At 37.6% G+C, this 16,203-nt stretch overlaps 1 protein-coding gene across 1 annotated transcript in view; it reads right to left on the reverse strand.

Moving 5' to 3' along the window:
- LOC137179511 (high affinity choline transporter 1-like) overlaps window positions 1-10,270 on the reverse strand; it is a 35,017-nt gene extending 24,747 nt beyond the window's left edge. The window contains exon 1 of the mRNA XM_067584241.1: window positions 10,219-10,270. The gene's annotated coding sequence lies outside the window, so the exon portion shown is untranslated. The remainder of the gene's footprint in view (window positions 1-10,218) is intronic.
- Between the last annotated feature and the right edge of the window lie 5,933 nt (window positions 10,271-16,203).

Raw genomic sequence — 16,203 nt, forward strand, 5'->3', positions numbered from 1 at the left:
GGAGGAAAAAAGGGTACAAGCAAAGCAAAGCAAAAGCTGACCAAACATGTCTTGCGGTCCCCACATTGCATCTCAGAGAAGGTGCATGTCAGCTATGGTGTAGCTATGGAGAACTAAGTATGTAGCCATGCAGGTACAGCACAACTCTTAAACACAGAAGCTTAACAGTGGTATAGTTTGTTTTAAGAGCAAGATGTCCTTAGGTAGTGAGAGCTGAAATAAAATTCAATTCAGATGCAGCTCCTGCACCAATATATTCATCTTAGCCTGATCAACTGCAAAATCATGGAGGCAGCATTTGAATCGATAAAATCATGATTGTGGGAGGCATCAGTGGCCCTGCATTTAGTCTGCTTTACTCAGTGAGATGTTGAGCAATCACCGTCTGCACATGGCCTCCAAGCTGAGAGGAGGTCTAATCAAACCATATAAATGAAAAACACCTGTGTTGGTATACAGCAACTCTGCATGGGCTTGAAATTATAATAATAGTTATTATAATAATAATTATAATCATAGCAAGTTTATACTATTGTACTTGGACAATGTAAAGTGGAGTTACAACAACTTCCTGTTTAATGCCCCAAACATAGCATTAAACAGGAAACATTGAGTCATAGTCCTATGACTCAATATTGACATGTAGATGTGTTCAGGCCTGGATTCCAATCAAGCATGAGAAATTTGGGGCAGACTGGAAAATGTAAAGTGGAGTTACAATAACTTTCTGTTTAATGCCCTAATGTTTTGGAAAAATTGACTGGCACGCCAAGGATGTTCCATGGAAACTAAAAAGTGTCGCTTGGGTTAAATATCTAGGAGGAGTTTGTTAAAGTACAACACCTGTAAATGGCTTCACTTTGCAAAAAAAATGCAAGTAGATTCAAAATGGCTGACTTCCTGTTGAATTTAGGGTCTGGCGCCAAGAAGCTTTTTTAAAAGTCTAGAGATGTTACATATGCCTATCAAATTTCGTACATCTATGTCAAATGTAAAGGTGGGGGCTTCTTTGTGCAATGACTGATATTCATGAAAATGTATAACCTCCATTAAATGTATTGCAGCATTAAAGATCCACTTGTGTAGCACCACCTACTGACAATGGGAAGTCATCCTCATGTGACAAACATCATCTGATTTACGTGAAATTTAGATGATGTGGTCTACACATGATATACAGCACCATGAGGCATAATTAGTGGGTGCTCTCTGGCACTATATAGTCAACACAGGAAGTGATAGTTATTGACTACATGCAATGTCAAATATTCATGAAAATGTATACCCATGTCAGTTGTCCTCTTGTTAATGTATTGCTGCATTAATATTTCATTTATGTAGAATTGCCTACTTGCAACAGGAAGTGAAGCCTAAATGACAGATAGTTCATCAAATGTATACACAATTTCCAACATGTCATCCCCAGCGCCACGTACTGCACACATAACTGCATGACTGCAGTGCACCCCAATGTCAACAAAGGTGCGAGGGCCCGATCATCACTGCTTGCAGCTTTCATTTTTAAATGGGTTTGTGTTTGCATCTGTTTGGGCTAAGAGTTATGGGGGCTGGGAGACCTGTTAGCATAACAATGGCTTGTTAAAGTTGCAATACATGACATTCAGCTACTAGATGTTGCACTATCGCACCAACATCTCGCCAGTGCAGCCACCAAAACAAAAGAACAGAGAAGCTTGGACAACAACACACACAGAGGGAGTGTGACTTCATTCACTGCTCAGGTCGCCATTACTCCACTATATCTTTACATAGCTAATAGTTATTTGCTGATATCTGGTGAGGCTCAGTGCCATTTATTGAACCTTTAAGTGCAAACAAAAAGGTACAGTCAAATGCTAATGATGTGTTTGGGAATGTGAGAAATAACAGGCAAATTGAGTCAGATCATTTAAAGAAAGTCACCAGACAGTTTTGTCAGTTGTTGAGTTAGGATCTTCTTGTAAATTCGGCAAAAGTAGCCTAGTTACAGTAGATGCCTTCTTAACAGCAGATAAAGTCACCGTTGCGCACACAGTTACTTTTTCACTGTGTATCAGCCTTGAACTGGCAGAAGCTCTGTCCCTCTCACTCAAACAAAATATGCTTACTCTATGTTTTCATGGTTACACCATTCCATCAAATGGAAATATTTTCGATGTCTAGCACATCATTTTAGACACACTTTCCCAAAAAATTAGCCTGAAAGCCTGTTGGTGTTGATGTGCTGAGAATAGATTTCTCAAGTCTGTTTCTTAAGTGATGTCGCTCCGCTGGCACTTCAGTGATTTTATCAACAACAGCAAACTACATCCTTTAAGCTAATGCACATAAATAATGGAATAATGATTAAAATATAAATAAAGTATATTTAATCAAACACTCCCCAGTCAAAAGATGTTTAAATCAGCATAAAAAATACAAAGTTTAAAGTTTGCGGTTAAAGCGGTATAGTAGTCAGCATTGATTTATGAATTAATATGATTGATTCTGACAGTATCTGTTGTCCAAAGCTTCTCCTTCAGGTCATCAAATCTTGCAGCCATCTGGCGGCAGCAGGACACATACTGTATGTTAATTAATCTGCAGCCTCTATACCACACTGCGACTGAAAAATTAAGCCAATGCACAAGTGCCAAAAACTGCAGTTCCTCAAATGGCCACTTGAGGCTGGCTCCAAAAGCGAGTCAATCCCCGTAGACCCCCATGTTAAAATGCTCAACTTTACAGCAGAAATATGTTTTACATGTCTACAGCCTGGCACAAAAACTGTGCGTGACTTCAGTGAAAACTAGGCTTGTCCGTTGAATTCCATTTTTTTTAATATTGTTGTCCTTAACACTTACGGAGGTTACTAAATGTATGTCAATTGTGTGTTATATAAGGGATTATGGCATAAAAAAAACTATGCATTTGACTGTCAGATGAAAAATTTTCAATAATAAGTGTAGGAGATAGGCCCGTAACTTCACAAGAATAGACAATGCAACAGACAGAATATGAGGACTGTGATGTCCACCACCTTTTTTTTTTTTAGCTTAAATAAATTGATTATGACCTGTTAAACACTGAAGTAATTTAAGTTGTAGTGTTTGCATTTAAAGAAGTCTGTGACGGACTGTCAAGGCACTCTCCAAAACCTTGTTAGGCTCTGCTGCTGGGTGTAAGCCCCCTTAATTATAGTCAAATAGAGAGTGAAAATACTCCTGCACACACAGAAATGGACTCTGCATAATTATTTGTCAACGTTTCGGTCTTCTGACCTTTCTCAAAACATTTTGAGACAATGTCTTGAGAAAGGTCAGGAGTCTGAAACATTGTGTGGGAGTATTTTCACTTTCTGCTTAAACTAGATTTTGTTGTTGAGCATTAATGCTTAATGTTTTATCTGTATTGTATGATTTTATCTGTGTTGTATGATTTGGTAAATTGATACTCAGATTTGAATGTGAAATCTAACATTTTCAGTCAGTATTAAGACAAAAGGAGTGCAAATATAAATAGAATTTATTGAAATATGAACTAGAAGTTATCATAGATTAACACTCAAATACATTTTAAATAAAATACAAAAAGATGGACAATACTTAAAAATAAAAAATAAACTCAACATTTGTGATGACAGTCAGGGCTACGTTAAGGCCTAACAAAATAGGTCCTAAAAGCCAAATTCAAAAAGCAGTGACACTGCCAACTGTAAGCAGTTCACTGCATTTGAAGGTGGTTTTTAAGGCTTTTAGCAAATGTTCTTAAAAACATATCATTTCCCTCGTGTGAAATGAACTCCATCTTTCAAAAATAGCCCAGGACGGTCATCTCTAATGTGAGGGACATCTGGCACGCTGAGGTTGCTTTGCATTGTCTGCGTCTCTCCGGGCACCACACCGGACATAGCTGTCACCAATGATCCATACTGTGAATATGAGAGGAAAATAAATAAGGGTAATAAATGCTTTACGTAATGAAAAATATAAAGTCAACTATAAAGGGTGGCTCAGTTTTTTATGTTGACAATAGAATTATGTCACATCTGTAGGATAAAATGGAACAAGTGCGCAACACCTCGAAATATAGATGACAGTCCCTGAATATATTTTTTTGTCCTTTGAAGACAGACAGTTTCATATCAGCTGTCTAAAGTCAAGTAGCCAAGACTGGTATGTTCAGTTTATGCTGTGTGTAGCAGACGTGGTCGAGCCATGACCTCAACAAGGTGATGTACTGAAAGAAATGAACATCTTGTAACAAATACAAAAGTGCATTACTTTCTCAACAATCATATCTAGATAATAATCTCGCACAGCACTGTCGATAGCAGTGCACACAAGTTTCAGTCCCCTGCTGACTTCTATCAGTGTCAAAACCATAAATATGTGCACTGTTTGCAATAGCGGTGTGGGAACTATAATCTTTAATGTAAGCCATTATGCACACTGAGAATCGATCTGCAGATTTTTGAATTTGCCACAAAATTACCACAGTTATATATTTAAAAAGCTCTGAAGCATTTTAAACTTGTGTAGTATAATCTCAATAACATAAATCATTATTTCAAGTTTTGTTTTATAGTTTCAGGTTAACTTACCTCAAGTAACATAAGCTGCGACGGTAATGGTACCAACTGGGAGCAAGAAGACCACAGAGTTAGCCACATAGCCTAGCTTTGTTAGCCAAGCTTGTTTGCCTTAGCTAGCTTGACAGCTTCGAGCTAGGTGGGCATGTTTCAGGAACCAGGCTTCATTTAGCCCGCCTCAGCTTCAACTCTGAGGCGGGCTCCTCATTTTGGATTAGCCGGGAGTTAGGTGGAGTCAGGCACTGCCAAGATGTTGATGGCTGGGGCTTCCCACTTTAAGCTTCAAAACTGCTTTTCAGAAACCAATGGGTGACGTCATGGTGGCTACATCCATATTTTTTACAGTCTATGCTCTATACACTTCAGACTGGTCGGTTAGAATTTGACATTCTGCCTGTTATGTGGGAGACCACGGATTACCCAAGCTCTTTAATCCTGTGTGTCATGAAACTTCGTTGTTGGCAGTTTTTCAGCAGTTCATATTTTATTGTTGAAATGCCTTACAGTGCTAATACTCTTGCATCACATTTTGCAATATAATGGGATAATTTACAACATGAACACATAGAATTAAGACGAAAAAGCATTACATTGATGCAATCATATAAACAAAGTATTTTTTAAATGATTTATGTCTTTAATATATTGTTAAAAAAACAGCAACACGTTATTGCTGCAGCAAATGGCTTGCCCAATCTGTCTTTCACTTCACACCCACACACACATACACACACTGTTCATAAGTCTTGTTGTGTGTGGAAAACATGAGAAACAACTTTTGCTAAATGGAAAGTTGGATGAGCCCTGCAAACCTGACATCTCCTTCATGGAAAAGCAGAACATATAACCCACCAGTCTGATATGAGTAGGAAGTGTGTGTGGTTATTTTGTAGCAGCCTGGTGTCATCAACAGCACTGTGCTCTGGTGCAGCACTTATCAGAGGCTACAGATTTACCAACCTATCAGTCCTGCTGCCTTCAGATGTTTCAGAGATTTAATGAACTGAAGGAGAAGCTTTTCATACAGTACCAAGCAGCTGTGGACAACAGATATTGTAAGAATCACCCACATTCATTTATAGATCAATGCAGATTGATTTACTAACTTTCATGCTTTAATCACATTAAACATTATTTTCTGTGCCAATTTCGTTTGGAGAGCGTTTAACTGCAATAATTTATATTTTAAGCATTCATTCGTTATTGCAGAACCTCTACAGCAAGTATTTAGTTTGAAACACATACACCTGATAAACTAGCCTACTGTATCAGTAGTCTATGTGACACTCACAAAAACAAAGGGTATTTATGAGTTAAATAATTCATATACAACTAAGTTTTTTTCTGCTTGTCTTAAAGGAGAACAAAAACAAATTTATGACCACCACATAAGTACTGTTCAGATTATCCATTTTATGTGCTGTTATGATCTTTTATGGGGTGCTACACTATTTTTCATTACTGTTGCTGGTGTTCTGTTGATATGTGCTCTGTATTGTATTGACAGCTCTGTTGTCGCGCCCAAAAATCTATGCAAACTTGCTGTCAGGCATGCTGTCGAGACTTTGGCTGATGGTGAACAGTATCTTAAAAATAATCTTTTCATTGCGCTTTTTGATCTGTAAGCATGTAAATATTTGCATGTACATACTGGCTTTGCTGCAGAATGTAGAAGTTAGATGATAATGGCGTGCAGCGTGTTATCTTTAAACAAATGTAGCTAGCTTATTATAATGTGCATATGTCATAACGAGCAAGCGATTATCAAAGTTTTTAGTGTAGACTGATTCATATGACAATATTAAAGAACTAAGAAAGACTACTTCGACTGCTCTCCCCTTTATTTAAGAATTCCGTGACATGCTGTCATTGGGTAAGTCTACCTATTGATTCCATGTAAGTCTATATTTATAAAAATTTGAATTTTTCTCAGGTGGGCTTACTTGGTACAGTGTGAAAAGAAGCACACTGCTTGAGCCAATTTGACATGAGAATAACTTAAGTTAAGCCCACTTCAGTGTGAATGACTTAAGTTGATTGTTCACAGAATTTTCTTTGTATTGTTTTACCTTACTGACATAATGAGCACATATATTTGTCTGCCAGTGTTATCATAAAAGTCAATTTGATGCTATTGACTACTTTTAAGATGGCAGCATCAAAAGTAAACATCAGCTAATGTGCGCCTTTATCTTTTATTTTCAGTAAGAAAGATGACATCAAAAAGAAAAAAATACAGTACATGTCCACCAAAATGTTTACCAAAAAGTTATTTTCTTGTTATAATGAGATATGTATCATATTATAACAATACTAAATACATGTGTTATCCCTTGTCTGTATAGCTATGGAGAAAAGGTGGCAAGAAACATTTGACTTCCTCTCTCTGAGAACATACCCATCTGGGTATAAATCCTAGAAATGAAACCTTAGGAGGTATGCTTCCAAAGTCACACTAAAAGGTGAGTATCTAAATACATTCAAATGTAGCTAGCATTTTGGTAAGATAGCTCTTTAATGATTACAGTTCTTTAATGAATGTTCACTGCAGAAGGAGAGGTCTTCTTTGGAAGCAGAAGAGCCATTAAATCCAAAGAGGATGCAAGAAAGCTCTTCAAGGAATTTCACTCCTCTCCAATTGTGGGATATTCGGGCATCCTGAAAACACACACTGCAATGTGCTCCAGATTTTACTGGCTTGGCATATCCATTGATATTAAAAAATGGGTTTGTGTTTGAGTTATTTTTGAGTTTCGTGTTTTTGGGTTTTATTAACAGCTAGTTTATTAAAGGTCTTGGAATGTGATAAATGCCAGAAAGTTGGAAAACCACTGACTGCTGCACAGTATATAAAGGTAAATGTGTACAGTAGTATCCTGATATTATACAACAGCTATTAATAAAGAAGTATTGAAAATGTAAAAGGAAATATATTTGTTGTACCTTGATAGGTGTCTGCTGCTGGGAGCTCATTGGCATTGATCTGACAAGACCTCTCTCAAAAACTGTGAATGGCTTCCAGTATATTCTAACAGCCACAGATTACTTTTCAAAACAGGTTGTGGCTTTCCCATTAAAGACAAAGTCAGCAGCTGAAGTTGGACACCATATCTGCCCTATTATTTATAGACATGGTTGTCCCAAAAGAGTCCTCTCTGATGAGGGAAGAATTTGTAAACGAAGAATGTGTATTTTCTAAATACCATTGTAGTAAATACAATTCAGGAATGATTCCTTTCCTTTTTTTTACTGTAACTGTTTTTTGTCTCAGTTCAACAACATCCTTTGTAATATTTCGGGTATTGAAAGAAGTGTCACAGCTGACTATCATCCCAAACCAATGGCCTGGATGAGAAAAAATGACAATATAAAGCAGCAAGATTTTTTCAAGCTGTAGCAGAGCTTTGTGACAGGCTTGTCTCATTAAATTACTTTTAACATTCCACTCTCGTTCCTGGGAAAGGAACTGTGGATAACCATGGATAATTGATATTATCCACATATTCAATCTATTACTATTTATTCACTATTGATATGTATTTCATTTGATTAATATCAATATGTTATGCAGCGCATGGTTGGGGCAAGAAATTTGGAACTATTTCTGAGAGAGGCTTAATTTTGTTTGTTTATCTTGCGTTTCTTATTTTACATCTTAGAGCTCTCACAAAATTGGTTAATGAGAAGCAGAACAACTGGGATGTCTTCTTGGATGCTATGTTGTTTTCATTAAGATCAAAGGTCCACACCACCACAAAACACTCCCCTTTTCTTCTGATGTGTGGGACGGAGGCAGTTTTCCCCTCTGAGGTTCCTGTTGACATGCCGGTCAGTTTGTTTCTGGAGTCCTTTAAAAAATTATCATAATGGCTTGTGGCAAGATGAGTACATTTTCTTCACCAGTCAAAGCTACAGCACAGTATATAGTACAATTAATTTACAGATCTCTCTTTTTTTTTGCTTAGTTGCTGTATCCAACATAAATTGCACATAAAAGTTATTTTGTTAATTAACCATTTAACTGTTAAGTTAGCTGCCACAACAATGTTTCAAGATAGTGTGAAAATTTCTAGAAATTTATTCTAGGATTCTATATTTTTAATCATTTTAATCTGGTTAATTATTGGTAATATTATTTGAATATGTCCTATGTGATTGGACTATAAGAAATATTTTGTAACAGCACAAAATGACTCATCGATATAAATTCAAATGACAGTGTGTAAATCCTTGATACTGCCTATGGCTTTATTCTGAACAGCACTCTGTAACCAACAGCTAGCTATTTAAGAACTCAGAGCTCCTTTAGGTTTACATTCTCAGACCCTGTGACCCAGTTTTAAATATTTAATACAAGTGAGCCATGCATGTTCAAGTATTTCAAGGACTTTTACATGTAAATGAACATCCGTTACATTCAAGCCCTTGCCAAACAAGTTCACACAATACTGATTAATAAATCTCTAAATCTCTCTGTATTTCACAGTATACAGAGTTTTTAAATCTGTTGTCTGGTATGACATGTCCATACTGGTGCACTGGTAGTGATGCGTTTAACATCAACCAGCAAGGATTTGTTTCCCCTCAGATTTGCTGGGGAAATTATGTCATGTTCGGTATCCTGACCCATCCTGATGGGTGCTTGGCCCCCGGGTATCTTTGTTGGACTGCAAGGCATACTGTGTATGCATGGCTAAATGCTGTTGTAATTTTCGCTGTAGGACTGTTAACATGTCACTTTATTAAGTTGTCACTTTATCACATTGTTTGTTTTGAAGCCTCGGGCTTGGCATTTTGACCGTTGCCATCTTGGATTTTTGGAACAAGAAGTGATAAAAAAAGTGACCATATGTGTACAAGAGGGTGGAGCTGAGCCTCATGTTAGCTGCTAGCCTGGGCTTTAAACCATTAAAACAAAATGTACTTACTTGAAAAACTGAAAATTTAAACTCCTTAGAGGGTCTTTTAGTTCAACCAAACGCTGAACAAGACTTTTTTAGGTGACCAAAACGTTACAATTAACTTCAATGAACTGAAAACACACTGAAATACATTAGTAACGTTGTCGCTGTGCTAGCGACTTCTCCATCACAACTCAGCCATGCCCTAAAGCATACCCTGCTTTATCGTCAAATTTCAATTAAATGGGACCATGATTTACAAAATGAACATCATACTGTATTGAAACTAGTGATTGAGACAATAAACTCATTAGAAAAGTGTTTACTGAGGTAATAAATCAAGTGAGAACTAGGGTCATTTTCCCATAGACTTCCATACAAACTGACTTCTTTTTGGAGCACTGTAGGTTTAACAAAACCTAAGGGACAACAGAAATGATTGAGGCTATCAGCCCTGTCAGGCGGAGGCAGGCTCATAACGAGACTGAGTTCCCCCGGTGAAACAGAGAGAGGTGCGAGAAATTTCTCCACTTGATCTTGTGACAGAAAAGCCCGAGAAGAAACAGAATTTATTTTGAGACCAAATACTCTATATTCTGCATGGGGAACAAAATGCTCTTGGCATGATTGACACTGGAGCCCAAGACGGAAACATGTTATAACCAAAGCTTGTGGTATATGTTTCCTCTAACCAAGACAGTGTCGTACTGTGTGTGTTTGTACACTTTCTGTGAATGACCCATTTACCTTAAAGCTGACGCCTTTCTTGAAGGTACACAAACTCACATCCTCAGATTCAGCTCTCTGTAAGAAAAAGTAAGAATACAATACAATAAGAATACATTGAGAAGTCAGAGCAAAGGGATCAGGATGCTTGAAACAAACTAGGTTGTAAGACATATTGTCCGACCATGTCTTAAGGCAAAAATGTTTAACCCTGGTTCACTCAAAGCTCATGTGAAAAACATGACATGAAAGCCTCCTCCTGGCTGCATTTCACTACCTTGGTGATCTCTTTCTGAGAACTCTGTCTTCTGTGTGTCTTTGTAATCTTGACGCAGTGAACTGTAAAAACAGGGATAAGGACACATGCTTGTTTAAAGTATTTCCTTGAAGGCATTTATGGCGTTATGAACAATGGTTGTATATATGAAAAGAGACAAACAAGTAGTTGTGGTATGAATGAAAAAAGAAAACTTGAGAGAGAAGTTCAAGCATTCTCACCTAATGTCGGCGTGACGTGGGTGTGCTTGTTGGAGAGTTACATAAGCTGCCAGAGGCAGCGCCCCAGGACTCTGTTTGATGATCTGACAAGCAAAAGTTTGAAACATACTGAGAATGCAGGGCTCCAGTGTCATCAGAATTTGAAAAATGTCACAACAATTAACATTAATCTTTGTTTCAATCTATATATTCTAGTTTAAAACACAACTAACACAACTCACTCTTCTTCTTGTCCTTGGGGTAATATAGTGTCGGTTTTTGTCTGACACACATCAAATGTCAGCATTGCCTTTCACCTTGAGATGTTCACATCTCAAGCACTGAACCTAAACAACTGTCTACAGTATCCTAGCATCCATATTAAATCATTACACTAGAATGAACTTATCAGCAACACACTCCATGTCATCTCTGATATCATGCTATCTGGGTCACTCAGCCCTCAACTGACAAACGAATCACCAATTTTCAAACTTGTTTCCACATATTAGTAATGGAGGTAGAACATCTATAATGCCCACAATACTTGCCGATGTTGTCTTGCTGCAGACAGCTGTAGCCATAGATACAAAGCACTAGAAGCCATGTGTCATACTGACTTGACATTCCAGGATGGAACCATAAGGCAGCCATTTTACCTGGGTCCAGTTTTAAACTTTTAAACCTATGGTGAAAGAGGCTTATGTTGTATTTATAATCCTTGTATTTTTCTACCAATACACAAATACTATTTTTTATTCAAAGTAATAATTAAGAAAACTGGGCCTGTCTAGACTGAACCAAAAAAACAAAGATTCTTGTAGAATTTTGATTATTATAGCTCTAAGAGAACAAAATGCTTTTAATCATGAAGATAATCTCATTATTGTGCATTTATATTGCACACAATGATTTTATTTATCAATTTTGCCTGAATTTAGAAATCCTAAATAAATTTCAGTATTATGGCCTATATTGGCAGGCAATTAGAACCAGAAACACAAGAGGGAATCACAGTTACTGTAATATATTAATATATTTATTAATATCATAAATAGTACATAAGGAAAGATATCTTTCTTTTTTTCTCTCTCTCTCTCTCTCTCTCTCTCTCTCTTTCACACACACACACACACACACACACACACACACACACACACACACACACACACACACACACACACACCAGCTCACTGGCAAATACTTCTATTTTGCTTTTTTTTTGGTCAACTGGCATGGGGTTTGTTTTTTGCTTTGTTATTATTTTTGTTGATAAAGCAAGTTTTGCCTTCAGCAAAACTCCTGATAGACTCATCGAAATTGTCTTTTATTCTTATCACAAGGTATGGACATTAAATTTAAGATGATAATGCAGAGAAATCGCAGGAATTTTGCAAAATTGCAAGGTTGACCTGAACTGATGAAGTACAAATCTCCCTCTTCTGACTGGATTACTTTACCTGATCAGGACATGGATTATTTTTTATTTGCTTTACTAAATGGAAAATCATGTAAACGAACAAGGTAAACTGACAACAAGTGATGTTAATATATGATGACTGATTGCAGGATTCAAGGCAGCTAATTTTGGGTTAGCTAGAAGTGGTGAACATGTAACATTAAATGTGACCCCTCGGCCTTGAATAACAATATGTTGGCTGATTGTGTGGTTGGTTAGTGATCAATGTTGCTAACCTTACTGTGACTAACCTTACTGTTGTGTTGACTTGCCTGGGCTTCACTTTTTGTGTAGAATGTAATGTAGCCGGCTTGCTGGATTTGTCTTGAGATATTATGAAATATGATTTAGGAGTGAGGACAAACACTTCTTGTAGTTAACATGTATGTTTACACTTGATTGACAGCTGCTTAGCGGTCAAATGTTAGGGTAATATTAATAACTTTGTTATAAGATTACTAAACGTTACCTTTGATCTCTAAGTTAGCGTAGCTAACCTTAAAACAATGTTTGCTGGATACAATTTATCTGTTTAGCTAACAGATCAATGCTGTTAAGAGCTAGCAGTCAGCAATAACTTTGACTTATAACTCAGCTGGTCTGTTACTTGGTGACTTAACATTAGCTAACGGTAGTGAGTTCACAAAATTTTTGTCGTTTTAGTTGACCCCTATGTAAAAAAAAAAAATCTCTCATCACTGTATATTGACGTGTGGAAAGTGATGCCAGCCTCCCTGGTCTCTTTGGTCCTTATGGTGAAGCAGTTTGATGCTACACAGCCAGTAATAATTGCTGCCAATATCCCAAGATTTATGACATTATGTCACATCTAGTGTTCTACATCTATGGCTGTGGCAGCCTAGTTTACTATCTATGTACTACTATATAAAATCATCATGAACATTGGAAGAACTACGGGGGGAACTACAGAAGAATCTGACTGTATTCTTTCCTCTCTCCACCTGAGGACTTCACAGCAGTTCTGTCTGCTATCAGAGCTATGAGAGTCGAACAACTTTCCCATATAAACACACAGGACACTATGGATTACTTCTCATTTAATATGATGTTGTCAAAGTTGAAGCAAGCCTACTGTAGCTGGCCAAGCAGCTTGCTTGGCGGCCTGCCCTGCAGCCACAGAAGATAAAAGACAGTCCTGGCTCTGTCTGTGACTGCTTGGCAAGCGGATTTGATTGGTATTATGTGTGCTAAGCTGTCCAACAATTCACCACTGAGTGGTAGTTTTTGTTAGATTCTGCTGTCAAAGCCAGTGCAGAGAGTGAGTGAGCTTGAAATTCTCCTCAAAGATAAACAAATCAGTTATTGCCAACAGGAAGAAAAAACCCAGTTGACCACTGGCAGGCAGTGTAATTATATGTCATTTGCAACCCAAGGCTGGCATAGCAGCTAATGGTAGTCAGAAAACAGGGCTATGTAGGCCAAATGTCAAGATCCCTGATAATGAGGCTGCCTGAGCAAAAAGGCTGTGAGGAGAAACAAACATGAAACAAATTGATCAATTTTATATAACCTTTTGTAAAGAAATTATGCTGATCAGTCGTTGAAATGCATATAAATAGACACAGTGTCTCTGGACAGGAGAATTGGAGGAGTTTTGAAAAGGGAGGCTTATTGGACCAGCATCTTGGGCTTCATATCACCTGACTGTATGGGTGACGAATTCAGTCTCACTCTGCACTGTCTACAGATAAGCAATCTGAGCTGCACATGCCACTGGGCTGGGTGCAGAGTCAATGCCAAAAGTCCAACTTTAATACAGAATGTCACCACACAAGGTCGGGTTTGCAGTGAATGGGGTTAAAGTTCGAATTCAAGTTTGGTTGTGAACGCAGCAGCAAGGTGTAAAATCCACGCTGTGCATAACACCCAAGGTAGTGAGGTTCAGTGTCATGTCTCTCTTGATTGGAAAACATTAGTTCAACCTGGCACAAAGTTGTGTTTGTTGTGAATTTATTGATTTGGTATTGGTATTGCCTTCCAGTTCGACACTCATGACTTGGCTCCCTGAAAATGATCAAATTGCATGATTACTTCACTTATTTTCATTACTTTTTTACAGGAAAAAGTATAAATGCCAACATTGTCCATGTAGATATGGAATACTGACAGTTTTGGATTCAATTCAACTGAGAGACTTTTTCTTCTTTCTTTCTCATAGATTACTTATGTGTGGTCTATTGTCTATCTTTGATCTGTGAGCGCTGTTGAGGTGCCACAACATGCCTGACAATAAATGAAGTGAACTAATTTTGGCTTCAGCGTTCCATATTTTGCAGCCACTCCTTGACTTTAAAAAAACATGCTGTGTTTTGCAACATTACATGCTGTGGCCCACATTTCAAGTTGCAAAGCTTATTGTGTTTGTACAGCTTTATCTGCTGAGCACAAACTCTCCCTTTCAGTAGCTCAGACCAATGACCAGGTAAACAACTCACTTTCCAAACTGGTTTTAGAGCTTACACTTAAGAGCCTTACACTGTTGAGGTGTGTAGTCTGCTTTAATGGACCACATAGACCACAAGCACAGACTGGTGTTTAATCCCAATTACTGACCAATATGAGACAGTGTATGTGCTAAATGACACCAAATATACTGTTTGTCCACTCTTAGTAAATGTAGTCTGTTTATCACACACACACACACACACACACACACACACACACACACACACACACACACACACACACACTTTACCACACCCTCGACAACCTCTTGTAAACCACACATGCAGAAGTACATTTCCATTTGTCCAGCCCTCCCAGCAACAAAAGCTGAGCAACGATAGGCAAACACGTCTAACATGAATGCTAATAACAGATCATATACAAAGACAAATATCTTGTACAGACAGATGCTTTCATACCTGAAATGAGCTCAGGAAGATTTTTCCAAATAATGTCTTTGCTACAGCATGTTACTAAGTATACTGTAGAAACAGAGTTTGCCATGATGTTTATTTGTGCTGGAACATTGACTGTAGATTTGGAACAGTACATATTGCAATTGTAGGATCAATTGCTTCATCTAGTCAAGTTTATGTGTATAAATCAATATCACATACATAACCCAGTGAGCTTTACACTAACAGGTCCAGACTCATCCCAAGTTCTCTAAGATGACAAGGAATCCCTTAGGGTATACAGGGAAATGGAACAACCTCATGAGGAAGAGGATTTGAAAAGAAAAGGATCCTCCCTCCTTAGAGTGTCAAAATAGTTTCTTTTAGGTTTTTCTGAAATATTGAATGTTATTTGTCATTTATTTACTTGCCAATGACATTAGTTGTAATTAACTTGTGTAGAAGCAAAGTTGTCTGTCATTCAAACCCATCCATGCCAACTAAACTCACTTTGGTGTGACTGGTAGAGAACTAAAATCAGAAGGAGGATTAAAGGAGTTGAGGGAATTTTTTTTAACCTAATCTGATATGAGAAGAAAAAATTGTTATTGTCCTAAATTTCTTAACTTTTCCTCTGTACCTTCTCCCATTTCGTCCACCGCCTGACGAAAGCCACTTGTTAATCTTTGGCCAACGGATGTCTGAAATCAGAACTTTGGGCACACATTGTGCCAGAACAGCTAATTGGTTGATCAAAGCTTGAGTTGTTTGGATGACCGAGAGGAAGTTCTTCATTCCAGTTAAGACCTGCCTGGCACTCGTGTGGACAGGAACTCGAGGGAGACCAGATAAGACAAAGCATTCCAACATGTTATTGTAAGTAACTTTACAAATAAACATGCATTATTGAGTGGATTATGAAGCACTCTGTGCCCACAATGCACAAAACAAAGGCAGAAACTCGTACTTGCCCTTCAGATGGTGAAATCTGCATTTTTATTTATTTATTATTTTTATGATAATATGCACTTTTTTCATTGTTGTTTTCCATTCTTGTTTTTGTTAAATATCTGCACTGAATGAGTTATTGAGTAATAGTGAATGAAATGATTCACTTGTCTGTTAATGACGTTTGCCAGGGTATTATTCAATAGATGCTGCAAGTAAATTGGTGAAGTAATGCTCTGTGTATGTCATGGCTTTAAAGGT

The sequence above is a fragment of the Thunnus thynnus genome, chromosome 3 (assembly GCF_963924715.1).
Source record: "Thunnus thynnus chromosome 3, fThuThy2.1, whole genome shotgun sequence".
In the NCBI taxonomy this organism is placed as follows: domain Eukaryota; kingdom Metazoa; phylum Chordata; class Actinopteri; order Scombriformes; family Scombridae; genus Thunnus; species Thunnus thynnus.